The sequence below is a fragment of the Leptidea sinapis genome, chromosome 8, assembly GCF_905404315.1.
Source record: "Leptidea sinapis chromosome 8, ilLepSina1.1, whole genome shotgun sequence".
Taxonomy (NCBI): Eukaryota; Metazoa; Arthropoda; class Insecta; order Lepidoptera; family Pieridae; genus Leptidea; species Leptidea sinapis.
In genome coordinates this window covers 5585189-5598209 of record NC_066272.1, presented here as the reverse complement: position 1 = coordinate 5598209, position 13021 = coordinate 5585189, and the positions used below count along the sequence as shown (strand labels likewise).

The window sequence follows — 13021 nt, the reverse complement described above, 5'->3', positions numbered from 1 at the left end:
TTTATTGTACTTGAATAATTGTCACAATCTTGTTGGTCCTAGAATGTTTAACCTGATTCCTGCCGCCGAATTCCTTCGCACGACACGTCACAAGTTAGGATATCATCCTCACCATCTGGATGTATGGCGGTCCTCTACAATGCGGTTTTCAAGGCGCTTTCTTCCGCGTACTACAACGCTGTGGAATGAGCTTCCTTGTGCGGTGTTTCCGGGACGATACGACATGGGTACCTTCAAAAAAAGCGCTTACACCTTAAAGGCCGGCAATGCTCTTGTGATTCCTCTGGTGTTTCAAGAGAATGCGGGCGGCGGTGATCACTTAACACTCGTTTGTCCTCCTATTCCAAAAAAAAAAAAGACATACTTACTAGTAAGTACAAAAATAATCAACCTTAATAGTACATTGTTATGTCGATTGTTAACAAAATATGCTCTGTGCGGTATTAAAACTTCAATGATCTCATTCAGAATGGTATTCCTAATGTAAACATGGAAATAACAGTTGACCCACATTACACAATAAGTGAATAAATCATCATGTTTAGACGAAAAGGTATTATTTTATTGACGGACCAACGCAGCTTCATTGATATCTAATACTCGTTTTACTTGATAGATTTACGTCTCCAACCTCCATGTCACAATATCGCATTAAGTTACAAGTATTATTAAATACCGAATCTTTCGGTTGAAGTTAGTTATTCAATATGGAGAATATGTGGTAATCGCCTGTCAATCTAAATATAGTCTATTATTGTTGTTGACTCAAAAAAATTTATTATTGTATAGGTATCCCTACTAATAGTATAAATGATGATGTAAGTTTGTTTGTTACGCTTTTACGCCGGAGCTACTGACCCGATTTTGATGAAACTTGGTACAGCGATAGACTGGAGCTTGGGAAAAGGCATAGGCAACATTGTATCCCGGAAAAATCGATGGTTCCCGCGGGGATTGTTAAAAACTAAATTTCAAGTCGATGAGCTATAACTGTACCAACAGGTTTAGTTTATGGGTAGGTACCACAACGGTGCCTATTTGTGTCGTGAAGCTTCTGTTCTTCAGTCTGAAGGGCACCGTAGCTAGTGGAATTACTGGGCAAATGAGATTTAACATCATACGTCTCAATTTGACGAGCGCAATTGTAGTGCCGCTCAGAACTTTTGGGTTTTGCAAGATGCCTGAGCACCACTGCATTGTATTGGGCAGGGCGTATCAATTGAAGCTGAACCATCAGCTGAACGTCTTGCTCGTCTCGTCCCTTATTTAAAAAAAACACTTATTGTTCATAATAATGCGTGTGAAATCATAAGCAATTACTTATTGTTTTACTAATTGTTTCTTTAATGTTAATAGTAACATTAAAGTGTTGTTTATACAGAATCTGCGATAAACAAGCGACAATATTATAATAAACTTAGGTTTGCAGCCCTCATGAATATTTAATAAAAAATGGTGATTAAGTTGCACATAATCGTGTTTGTGCCTTGGCATAATGAGACCACTTTTTATACGGGAATACATTAGTTTTAAATTGATCACAATGGTATTTTTCCAATTGAATGCACTAAATAATAAATAAATACTAATAAAGTACTTGTAAACATTACATTCACAATAGTCTGCTAACTTAAAGCATTGCTAATTCTCACTCTGTCTTCTTCTATTGATCTAAGTCAGAATGAGAAAAAACACTCCTTAGCGGCTGTTTAAAGTAAGCGGACCATTATAATAATAATAATAATAATAATTCTTTATTGCAGGCATAAAATCCCATACACAATATTGAGTCGTACAAATAAAATAGTATACAAATTCAATACAAATAGTATACGTACAAATAAAATAGTATACAATACAATACAATTACAAATTTATTTTCATTAATTATTTATCTCAGTCAGATAAAAGCAAAAAGAAAACAGCTTTGTGTCCAAAGCTATTTTCTATTTGCTTCCCGATGTGTCGAGAGCCAATGGGTTATCATTGGACTACGCAGGTCCTGGCCCACCACCTGGAGGATGCTGTTACACGAGCTACGCAATCTTTCCCAGAAGGAAGATATACGAGCTCTGATGACAGCAAAGAAGTCGGGCATTCCCGCCTTGGCAAACATGCCCGACGCGCTGCAGTACCGCGGTAACTTCATAAGAATGCGATATGCATCATTATATTGCACCCTTATGGTGCTGAAGGACGCCCTCTTGTATCGGTACCATAACTGGCAGGTATAGAAACACTGGCAGTATGCCCTGAAGAGGGTGCCCTTCACTTCATCACTGCATTTAGCAAATCTGCGCGCGAGCATGTTGCACCGAACCGACAATGACCGCCTTTCCCGCTCCATGTCGAGATCGTCCCTGCGATCGTCAGTGACAATGTGTCCAAGGTATTTGAACTGCTCAACAACCCGAACCTCTGTTCCATTCAAATACACTTCGGGAACTCTCTCCGGACCCTTTTCCGCTTTGAAAACAAGCATTTTCGTCTTCGTGACATTGTACTTCAGTCCGTGAGAGTTGGCATAACTCTCACAGACTGACAATAACTTTCTGAGTCCTTTGATCGACGGGCTAAGGAGCACCATATCGTCCGCATAGCTCAGGTTGTTAAAGCAAACACCATCGATATGGCAGCCGACTCCAGTGCTCCTCAGCCCGCCTATCAGGTCGTTAACGTACACGTTAAAAAGGTCCGGAGAGGTTAGTCCACCCTGACGAACCCCGCATTCTGACCTATAGGCATCAGAGGTCGTGTCGCCCCACCTCACATGATTCGTTTGTCCCCCGTACCAGTATCTCATCACCTCTACCACTGATTCAGGAACACCTGAGGCGCGCAATTTGCTCCAGAGGATTTCATAATTCACTAGATCAAAAGCGCGGCTCAGATCCAGAAAGCAAGCATAAACAGACGTGTTACGGCTCACATAATAGTCAACTGTGTGCTTGAGGCTGACGATGGCTGAGTCTGTTGAGACGCCGGGACGGAATCCAAACTGTGCCTCATCTATACACACTTTCTGCAGTAGTTCGGGCTGCAACAGCCGCTCAAACAACTTGCCCACTACGGTGCCCAGAGAAATAGGCCTATAGTTGTTAGACGAGCCCAAGTCTCCTGTTTTGCACTTGACGATTGGCACAACAACTGTTTTCATGAGAGGATTAGGTAGGTATGCATGCTTCACACATAAATTGTAAAGCACACATAGCTTAGACCACAGGACCTCACCCGCATATAGAATGTGCTCTATACTAAGATCGTCATGGCCTGGAGACTTGCCCCGCTTCATTCCTCGAATTGCCTTGGCTACATCGTCGACTGTGAACTGTACTACAGGTTTCGCAGGAACAACAGGGAAAGTTACCATCTCCGGGCTTTGTGCTGGCATCGAGTGAATTTTGAACTTCGAGGCGAATAGTTCTGCTATTTCTCTGGGCTTCTGCAAGCCATCCACAGATACAGGTAGACTATGTTTGTGTTGCAATTTTTTTGTTGCATTCCAAAAATTTGGGAATTTTTTTTCTCTTCTATACATAGCCAAAATGTCCATCTTAATCATTTCCTCATTACGAACACACCATTTCACTTTATTTTTAAATACCTTTCTACTATCTACCATCCTTTCATATATGTCGCCCGTGGACGGCCTGCCAGTCACTAACCAGCATTCATAAGCAAGCCGAGCCGCTTGATGACTTTCCTTGACATGGAGGTTCCATCCGGTTACAGGCTTCCGATTTTTATTTATAGGGCGCACATCTGAACATTTTACGGCACCTACTTGTAAAACGTTAATAATCCTATCGTAATATTCGTCAATACTTTTAAAACAGTCGTCGCTATCGCTACTTACACAACTACTACACTCATTTATACAATTTACACATTCATTCATACTCACCCTCTCAAGTTCACACTTACAATATTCGTAATAATATAAATATAAATAAGGGGGTAAGTTTTCTATACAAAGATGAAATAGATACATCAAAATTAATTGTACATTTGTCTGTGGGAGTCTTCATTGCACAGGATGCCGGCTAGATTATTGGCCTATTTCTGCCGTGAAGCAGTAATGTGTAAACATTAATTGTTTCGGTCTGAAGGGCGTCCGATAAATTAAATGAAATTACTGGCCAAATGAGACTTAATATAGTTATGTCTTTACGAGCGCAATTGTAGTGCCGCTAATTTTTTTTTGGATTTTTCAAGAATCCTGAAGCACTGCATTGTAAAGGGCAGGGCGTATCAATTACCATCAGCTGAACGTCCTACTCGTCTCGTCCTATATTTATAAAAAAATCTTAAGTTAATCGATACCTAAAGGATTCGATAAATAATATTTAAAAATCATTAGATTGCTTAAAATGACTGGTTATATTAAACAGGGATTATAATTAATAAAAAACTGGTTATCAGTCTTACTTCCTCCTCCTAAGCATCTCTAGATTCCCATCGTTAGAGGTTTAATTATGTAAATCATGCAGTTGTAATAGAAATTGCTTTATTAAAATTATTTGCCTTTTATAGTGTTTGGCCTTCACGGTATACTGTTATTCAGTGCGCCTGCGCATGTCTGACCTGTTATTCAATGTGTACGGAGCCAATGGACATTAAAATTCATTTTTTATATCCATATCTGATTATGATAATGCTACATCTATGAACAATGATCTTGTCGTCGTTATTTTTTTACGACAATAAGGGACGAGACGAGCAGGACGTTCAGCTGATGGTAAAATTGATGATTCTTGAAAAACCCAAAAATTCTGAACGGCACTACAACTGCGGCTGGCACTACAACGGCGCAACTGCGCTCGTTACATTGAGACATAAGATGTTAAGTCTCATTTGTCCAGTAATTTCACTAGCTACGGCGCCCTTCAATCCGAAACACAGTAATGCTTACACATTACTGCATCACATCAGAAACAGGCGCTATTGTGGTACCCATAAGCTAGCCGGCATCCTGTGCAAAAAAGCCACTGTAAATATACTAAGTCGCTTCTCAACAAACGCCCTTGAACACCTCTGGGACTTACTTCCCTAATCTTTTTATGCCCTGAGGAAGCACAGTTCGCTTCAACTTTTGCACACAAAGATTGAGAATTTCTAGATCGCGCAACATCGCCTCTGTTTTATTTCGCGTTCGAAACTTCCGTTTGTCAGAGATTCGGAACGATTCCAGTACATTACGAGCATCGTTCTAGTTTTTCAACTTTCTATACAACTACGTAGGCGACATCATCATTTAATACGATTCAAGTGATCTTTAGTGAAAATATTTGAACCAATTGTTGGACTCAAAGAAATCTTCACTCCGTAATTCATATGGCTTTACTTGCAAATTATTTGCTTGGAGATTTTAGCTAAGAAAAAACTTTGATGTGATACTAAGATTTTTTTTTCTGTAATATGTTTATTCTGTGCTGTATTTCATTCGTAATATAGTATATGGACGACCTGTATAGCCGAGTGGTTAGCGATCCTACCTACTAAGCTAGAGGTCCCGGGTTCGAATCTCGGTAGGTGCAAGCATTTATATGATGAATGATATGTTTGTTTCCGAGTCATGGATGTTTAAAATGTATTTATGTATGTTTATATGAATTTATGTATGTTAAAGTAAGTATATTGTATTAAATATATCATTGTCTTGTAACCCATAACACAGGCTATATATGCTTAATTTGGGGCAAGATAATTTATGTAAAAAGTGTATCAATATTATTATTATTATACATTATACTTCTCATATAAATACACTGGTATCTTGTAAATTACTTGCAACTCCTTTGATATCAACTTCACTTCTGAAAGTAGTCAGATCGTAAATGTTACGGTTACTGTATACTGTTATTTAGACTTAAATGAGCGAAAATAATAGATAAACATAAAATACCAACTTTAAAAAACGATAGATTGAATGAAATATTTAAATAAACTTTTAAATTTTGAATAACTTTACTTCCTGATATTGGTAACACATATAATGTCATATAAACGCAGTGTAAAGTCGAAACTACAAGTTGAAATTACTGCTTATTGTCATGTAGTTCTCTAGTGACACAGGTAAGATAGACAAAAAGGTTTAAATTTGAAATGATTTCGCGTTTTTAAAAACACAGTAGGCGTTCGAAGTACGCCGTGCGAAATTACACACGTTTTTGCTTTTACAAACTTAAATTACTTAATACGTGTAATACTCGGGTATTATAATTAATTTGATTGTTATTGCTAACAATACAGGCTGTATTGTTTAATATTATATATGTATAATATAAATAATTTGTTAGGTTTACAGTGATAACCCTCACTTCTAGGATTAATACACAAAAAAAATTTAATCTACAGGATTTATGGCTTGGAAGCCACAACCTGAGAGTTGAACAAAGCATACAAGATTTTATAACGATACGACACTCGAACGGTTAGCTCAGTTGGTTAGAGCACCGGCACGGAACGCCGGAGGTTGTGGGTTCGAGTCCCGCATCGTTCATAAAATTTAGTTATTTTTCAAATTTTATTAGTGTATTAATCCTAGAAGTGGGGGTTATCACTTTAAAAACATAACAAATTGTTTAGATGTACATGAGCGACATCTAAAGTCTAATTCCTAATATGCAAATATTGGGGTTGATCAGGTTATCAACTGTAAAGTAGATCCTGTAGATGAAGCCACGATTTTATAACGATACGACACTCGAACGGTTAGCTCAGTTGGTAAGAGCACCGGCACGGAACACCGGAGGTTGTGGGCTCGAGTCCCGCATCGTTTATAAAATTTTGTTGTTTTTCAAATTGTATTTATGTATAATATAATAAACTTGTAGTGCCTAAAGGTTTTATTATTTCAATACAATGTTTAATATGAGATTAATCATAACCAGAGAGAGATACTGAAACATGCAGGGCAAGCATGTCAGCCATTAAGTTGGCATAGCGACATCCCATTCTGCACGGACGCACGCCAAGAAAGGAAAGATACTAGTAGGATAATATTTATTGACACACTTTCATACTATTAATTATCTTGCCCAAACTAGGCATAGCCTGTGTTACTGGATTGCAACACAACGATACCTATATACTTAAACATACCTACATTTATACTAAAACATACATACATAAATATAAAAAAAATATGTTTAAAAAAACCGACTTCAAAAACTGAAAAGTTTAATTTAATACACCTCTTATGCAAACCTTTACCTTTAATATTAATAAAATACTATTATTTATATTATGTGCTACCTATTCATAGGTTTTAAGTCAGTGCCAAGCCCTAAACAAAATAAATCTTAATGTTATAAACAGCTTACTTACTGTAATTATTAAGTTGTCTGGTCATGCGTGTTTGTCCGCTTGGGTTGTTTTTTTCTAGCCGAAGCTATCCCGTTCAAAATCACGCGTGGCAAGTGTAGGTACCTTTATTACATTTGGCTTCGCACCGACTTCAAAGCTATCAATATGTAGCACATACAAATAATAGTGTTTTATTAATATTAAAAGGTAAAGGTTTGCATAAGAGGTGTATTAAATTAAATTTTTAGTTATTTTTTACGTTTTAGTGTCAGTTAATCATAATATATAATCAACCTGAATGAAAACTCCAAAAAAAAGCCGTAAACAGAAAACAATTATGTCATCCAGGTAGGCGAAAATTTTCATATAAATGTTCATAAAATGAAAACAACTGGGCCAAACTATGGATCAAATGTCGTCTGTTTCTATTAGAATTACGTAAATACGATCATTAATATAAGGTAAATCGGTGTACATACATAAAAAAAATACCGATCGAATTGATAACCTCCTCCTTTTGAAGTCGGTTAAAAATACATCCATGACTCGGAAACCAACATCTACATCTTTTATATAAATGTTTGCACCTACCGGGATTTGAACCCCTTTAGCTCAGTAGGCAGGGTCTCTAACCACTCGGCTATAGTATGGAATCCTAGTTTCGACGTGTATGAAAAGCGTTAGTAAGTAGTCAAACAGTGTTGAAAGTGTTGCGCCACAAGTGTGGGATACGACGGCGCCGGTCGGATCGCGGCCGTCCATCGAGCATGTTGTTCGAGACAGACTCTCATTCATTTCGTACAACTTTCAAGTAATTTGGTGAACTCAATATTGGTTAAGCATTTCATTCATACATTGTGCAATCATATTCATCTACAGCCGTACAAGTCGAAGTTTTGTCAATATTATTACAAGTATCATTGAATGATATATTTTTTTTTATGAAAATAAGGGGCTAGGCGGGCAGGACGTTCAGCTGATGGTAATTGATACGCCATGCCCGTTACAATGCAGTGCTGCTCAAGTTATTGAAAAACCCAAAAATTCTGAGCGGCACTACAACTCCTCTCGTCACTTTGATATAAGATGTTAAGTCTCATTTGCCCAGTAGTTTCACTAGCTACGGCACCCTTCAGACCGAAACACAGTAATAATTACACATAACTTCACGGCAGTATTTGCTCTCATTATGAGGATAAAGTGTTTGGACTATCCTAATTTAGATTCGGATGGTATAGTGATAATAAATATCCTATTCTACGCCTTGAACAAAATGTCATGCTTAGTATGAGTCATCGGAGAGAATCACCGCATGTAACTAACGTAGACCTGACAGATTAGTCTTATCTCTCTCTCTCCCATGGGTTTTCGTATTGTTGTCTTGTTTCGACAAAGCAAAACAGTTCATTGTCCATGTCGGCGTCATATTGTGTTAACTAATAACTCCTGCAGTCCGCTTAGTTTAGACTCGGATAATTTGTAAATAACGTTATTCTAAGTTAAATTTATACAGTGAAAGAAATCAATATGAATTATCTTAAATTCGTACAGAAAAGAAAATTTTACGACTCTTATAGCCTGAACACATGATTTGCGTACGGCGGGGCCGGACCATCTGGTCAAGAATTGATCCTTGGTACGGCCCGGCCGGACCATCTGGTCAAGAATTGGTCCTTGGTACGGTCCGAACGGTAATAATAATAATTTTGTACGCTGGACAATACGACATACGATATGGTCCGCTACCGGAGCGTCTGATTGCTCGGCCACTTCGCTTCGAAACCTTACTTAAATGTACTACAAAATAGCATTGTTAAATCAACGGGTACATACAATGTTTCACAAAAAATTGCTTGAACTAAATCAATAAAACATTATATGTATGTAGCTGTTATATCAGAAATCTCAAGAATCTAGCATTTCATAGAAATAGAGAAATGGTAAATGAGAAGTAACAACTGGATCGTTGCCAACGTCGATATAATTGGGTTATATTGAATATTTCGCACATATCTCTGAATTAGGTTGCTTGTATTAGTGTAAATGTTATATTTAAAGATCATGACGACCCTTATGTCGTTTTAAAACCACTTATTTTAGTGAAATAAATAATAGCCTAAAATTTTCTGGATGTATATTCTCTTTCTCTCTAGCCGTTCTCTCATGACTGAGGATCCACACTTGGATTAAACTATTTGAACCATCGGCTTCTGTCTTTTGCGGCCTTGACAACCTGGAGTCTTTTATTTGGTTGGTCCATCTGGAAGAAGATCGGCCTCGAGCTCGCCAGTTTTGTTCCCAACTACAATCAATTTCTCCAAAATACGAAAGAATTCGTTGGTGGCATATCGTGGACAGACGGGTTTTTACGAGCTGTGAGAGGATCGACACAAATGTTCTCTTGGCCGTCCATGGTATCCTCAACATACGCCTCCAGCACCACATTTCCACCACAGTCACCTGGTGTTAACTGATCACTGCCTCCCATATTCTCTTGCAACACGAGAGGTATCACAGAGGTGTTGCTGGCCTTTAAGGAAGGTTTACGCGCTTTTTTTGAAGGTCCCCATGTCGTATCGTACCGGAAACACCGCACAAGGAATCTCATTCCACAGCTTTGTAGTACGTGGAAGAAAGCTCAACACCGCACTGTGGATTACCGCCACACATCCAGATGGTGGGGATGGTATCCTTATTTGTGGCGTGTCAAGGTGAACCCTGACCCGTTCAATCACCACAAAAAGTTCTCAGGGATCCTAGAGTTGTTTTCACTTAAAAAAGTAGCAGTTACCAAGCTATGACTGTAGCAAACCAATTATATTATCAAAGAGTAAGAAATACAAAAGCGTGTACCCGCATATGGTATTAATATCGACCTCTCTCCGAACTGTAACGGTACGGGGGCCATTGTGTGTCTGTGAACGATAGCACCCCATTACTACCGCTTCGCAATTACAATTAACAATATCATTGACTTCACGAGCAAAACGTTTTTTATAGACATAACTGCGGTACATCCTCTTAATTGAGTATGATTCACACCAACTGCAGTGTGTGCTGTAAGAAATTTCAGTGAGCAAGCAATTTAATACAATTTATAAGTAAAAAACTTATTATGACATCATAATAATTGTTTTTGGTGGAAATTAAAAACCAGCAATATCTGGCAAAACTTAATCAATGATTATAAGAGGTATACTCAGGTTTAACATATTTGCATAAAATCCTAAAACAAAATTATAACACATAGCTGACCCGGCAAACGTTGTTTGGCCATATAAAGTATAATTCCCGCGATAGTTTTATAAGTAATAAAATATTGCCTATATTATAGCCTGTACATCATTTTGTTCTATTATCAATAGTTTTTGCAGCGCACGCAAAAATAGGTTTTCGATTTTACACCTTGTGTTATAAAATAGCAATTTTATTACGGATCCTAATTTTGAAAAAAAAAATAGCCTTCCTCGATAAATGGACTACCCAACACTGAAAGAATCATTCAAATCGGAACAGTAGTACCAGAGATTAGCGCGTTCAAACAAACAAACACTGCAGCTTTATAATATTAGTATAGATTTTTCACACAGGATTCATTAAACACTTTGTTGGTGACCAAAGCTGTTGATTACCTTTTTTATAATTGTCAAATAAATTAGTTGAGGACTCTCATTCCGGAACGTGTAATGTAATAACTTACCCCCTTATTCATATTGGTCCGCTAACTTTGAACTGCCGCTAAGGAGTGTTTTTTCTCATTCTGACTTAGGTCAATAGAAGAAGACAGAGTGCGAATTAGCAATGCTTTAAGTTAGCAGACTATTATGAATAAGGGGTTAAGGTTTAGGATCACGCCAACGATCTAATGCTTTTTACGGAGCTATCTCGATTCACGCGCGCATACCAACCCCAAACAAATATATTTTTTTCGTAAGTCAGCGGCACACGAACCCGCGGACGGTCGATTGTAGTAGATACAGTATAAAGACCCTTAGTTATTGTTTTTTTTTTACTTTTAAAACGTTAAATTTTTAGAGAAACAGAATAGCTATTCTCTATTGTTAGAGCGACAAAAATATCAACAGTAGTTTAGAAGCAGTAGCAAGTTTATAGTTGAACAGCTTCATTTCAATAATTTTTAATACTTGGTATTTTAAGTTTTACAATATTTTTAAACGTTCGGATTCGGCCATCAAAGATGATCATTTCACGATACCAGGCGCCTCAAGTACCCATAGCATAATTTAAGCGTTCCCACGTGTCTCTAATGTACAATTCCAAAATTACTGCTATTGTTTGAAACAGACCGAACCGAACAAGGCGTTTTATATGGTTCAACTGATGGTCAGTTATATCTGCCACCCATTGTCTTACCAGGTACCTCGGATACTTGCAATATATGTCTTTATATATATAGTTATAGGATTCATTCAATGATGGGTTGACTTCCCTAGTTTCTGAAATACTAAGGTACGCGAAGAGCATTGAAAAAATTCAATAATTCTTTAATATTGCTTTTTTGTTTGTACTTTTTACTTTTAGTGTTTCGTCTAATTAGTGTAAGTGGCACTGCCGTGCTAATTGGACAATAAATAAGTAGATAAATAAATAGTAGTTATATCGTATTCTACTATAAAAGTTCACAATCGAGTCCTAAAATTTTAACGAGAATCAGTTGATCACAATAACTATTGGATAGTTAGTATGTACGAAGATCAACAGGATCTTGAGATTTTTGAAGTTATGAAAAAATTATGAGAGTAAAATTTTAAGATGCACATGCATCACTGTAAAACAAAAGTAACAGGGTGAAGTTGGTTCCTAAAATTTTCTGATGTTTGCGACATTCGTTATTTTTTTTTTATTTCTTCGACAGGAAAGGCTTAAAGCCCATACAGCCGTATTCGTTATTTAATACTTAATTCTCAAAGTTAACTTTGTAAGATTTTTACAATATTGTTCTTTCTACAAACGTAGGTTAAATAATTTTAATGATTTTTGCTTTGTTAGGCTAAAGAAGTATAACTTTTTGCGTGCATACATAAGTTATATACTTTTTTTTATCAAACATAGAACTTAGTCATATAGCTTAAACTTGACGTTAAGTTTAAATCGAAATAATAGATGTCCTTTTAATGAAGACAATGGCGGATCTCCTGGTTTTTATAATTGTACCGGACAGAGTCACGTAACGCATTGCGCAGAAGACTAATTAATTTCCCTGAAATATTATATATTACGACCTATATTATACCTTGCAGGAGATAAAATAAGATTCATTTTTGCTTGATGTTATTTTTTTTTTTAATAATTTGAACGGACCAGTGTTTTACGACTGTGTTAAAATAATTTTTAATGTAATGGAAATAGTTTTTATTGCGATGTAAAAATATTTTATTGATTACCTGCCAGTATTTGTCGGGGAGTTCGTCTGTTTGACGAAAATTATAGTTATTATCACCTGACAGCCATTTAAACATAGTATGCTTAACTGTTATTTGAATAATTTATATTTTTTTAAATACTTGAGCATTTATTATTGAGACCAATACGTACTAATGTTTATTACCAACAAGCTGTATATTTTTATATCTGCTTGCGTGTCTAACTCGTTAACTCCCGATACATTATCTCGGGACCTAATGACGTCACATCGTCGCTTTGATACGGTGCGCAAAACAAGCATCACTGGAATATTATTATTAATATACTA

General features: G+C 36.9%; 1 protein-coding gene across 4 annotated transcripts in view; it reads left to right on the top strand.

The window, feature by feature from the left end:
* The window catches only part of LOC126965800 (protein held out wings), a 111433-nt gene that overhangs the window by 15611 nt on the left and 82801 nt on the right, over positions 1 to 13021 (top strand). The window lies entirely within an intron of this gene.